We start from the raw sequence: 2,139 nt of genomic DNA, 5'->3' as shown, positions 1-2,139 counted from the left end.
TTTTTCTCTAACCTACAGATTTTTGATTGTCATCATGGAAATTCATGCTTTTATTACATTTCTGATAAATTGTCAGCTGTTATTTGAAGCACATAATGAAATAATTGAAAATATCATTGAAGCTATGAATCAAAATCATGTTGCGATGAATTATTACGCTGATATGATTTATGCGACATTAAATGAAGAAGAACAAGAAGAAATGTTAGAATTAAGAACAAAGTATGACAACTATGTAACTACTTTTAACGAAAATTTAAAAAATGCACTTTTAACTAAATCGCGAAAATTTTTAAGAAAAATTTTGTTAGAATTCAATTATGCACATGAAGAAAATTTATGTTGACTAGTGAAACTTTACAGAATACAGTTTATCGTTAAATTTAGCATTCAATAGTTGGTCACATTTCCAGTTGTTTTTGTTTTTCTATGAAAAATTGCTAAATAAAAATTTAAAAAAAAAACAAATGACAACATATAAAATTACCAAGACAACGAGGGAAGACCGCGACCAATTAAACTCTGCAAAGAGTAGAGCAAGTTGCACATCAAAGTGCACATCAAGGTGCAGAGCAGAGTGTAGAGCAAGGTGCAGAGCAAAATGCAGAGCAGACTGCAGTACAGAGTGCAAAGCAGAGTGCAGAGCAGAGAGCAGAACAAATTGTAATAGTTTAATACCATTTTTTCCAGCACAGTCCAGTGCAGAGTGCAGAGCAAACACCAGAGGAGAGTCTAGAGCACAGCACAGACTGCACAGCACGATACAGAGCAGAGTGCAGAACATCTGATTGCTAAAGTAAGTTTAAAACTCATAAGTTTCATCATCTTATAGTACTTTAGTTCTAGAACATGACATTGCTCTAAGCTTAAAATTATGTTTAAAATGCTATAATGGTAGTGCAAAATTCACTACAGCTTGAAGTAAATTGACAGTTAGCTACAGTAGATCCTGCAAAACTATCATAGCACAATTAAAGGCTCTGACCAAAGTCACATAATTCATGACAAAGTTACAGCTCTGAAATAGCCTATTAGCTACAGTGAATTCTGCAACACTATCATTGCATTTTAAACACAATTTAAAGCTCTCAGCAAAGTCACTTCACAAGGCCAAATTAGCTTCAAACGGCAGTACTAAAATTAAATTTCCACTATATGTAGTGTAAAACGCAGGGTGCAAAGCACAGTCCACAACAGACTACAAACCAAAGAGCAGAGCAAACTGAACATCAGGGTTCACATCAACGTGCAGATCAAAGTGAAGAGCAGAGTGCAGAGCATAGTGGAGAGCAGAAAGCACAAGAAAGTGCACAACAAAACGCAGAGCATCTCGTCTAACTTGAAAGGTAAGTGTAGAATATAGTTAAAGCATTAATTTAAATTTTTGGAGATTTTCTTCTTTTTATAGTTCAATGTTGTCTCAATGTTGTTCAAACATTAAATTCTCTGTGACGTAATTGTCTGAATTAATTTCAGAGTGATAATTTCTGTATCTAATAATTCTAACAGAAAAACGTTGAAAAATTAAACCAGCATTGTGTAATAGTTAAATGTCATTTTTTCCAGCACAGTCCAGTGGAAAATATAGAGCAGAGACCAAAGCAGAGTGCAGAGCAGAACATAGAATGCAGAGCACGATATAGAGTAGACTGCAGAACATCTGATTGCAAAAGTAAGTTTAAAACTCATAAGTTTCATCATCTTATAGTAGTTTAGTTCTAGAACATGACATTGCTGTAAGCCTAAAATTTTGTTTAAAATGCTATGATAATGTTGCAAAAGTCAGTACAGCTTGAAGTAAATTCACAGTTAGCTACAATAGATCCTGCAAAACTGTCATAACACAATTTAAACAAACATTGTGTAATAGTTTAATGCCATTTTTCCTAGCAAAGTGCAGTATAGAGTGCAGACCAGAGAGAAGAACAGAGTGCAGAACAGAGCATAAAGTGCAGAGCAAGGTGCAGAGCAACGTTTCCTCGTCATTGGCTGTTTATCTACTGTCTACGTGATCAGATCATCAGCAGAAATCATCACATCTGATTTCAAAAGTAAGTGTAAAACTTAATACAACACACACTACAAATTGTTACATAAATTCACATGTATACACACAACAATACATTACACATTACATTT

The 2,139-nt window shown here is 34.1% G+C and overlaps 1 long non-coding RNA gene across 1 annotated transcript; it reads left to right on the top strand.

The window, feature by feature from the left end:
* Positions 1–103: 103 nt before the first annotated feature.
* Positions 104–2,105, top strand: LOC127749678 (uncharacterized). The gene is made up of 3 exons (XR_008011289.1): positions 104–1,346; positions 1,567–1,672; positions 1,891–2,105. It is a non-coding gene; the product is annotated as an uncharacterized LOC127749678 (long non-coding RNA).
* The last annotated feature ends 34 nt before the right edge of the window (positions 2,106–2,139 follow it).

Source organism: Frankliniella occidentalis, unplaced genomic scaffold, assembly GCF_000697945.3.
Source record: "Frankliniella occidentalis isolate FOCC.00 unplaced genomic scaffold, Focc_3.1 Scaffold77, whole genome shotgun sequence".
Classification (NCBI taxonomy): Eukaryota; Metazoa; Arthropoda; class Insecta; order Thysanoptera; family Thripidae; genus Frankliniella; species Frankliniella occidentalis.
The sequence above is the reverse complement of the archived record's forward strand: the minus strand, read 5'-3'. Positions and strand labels throughout refer to the sequence as shown.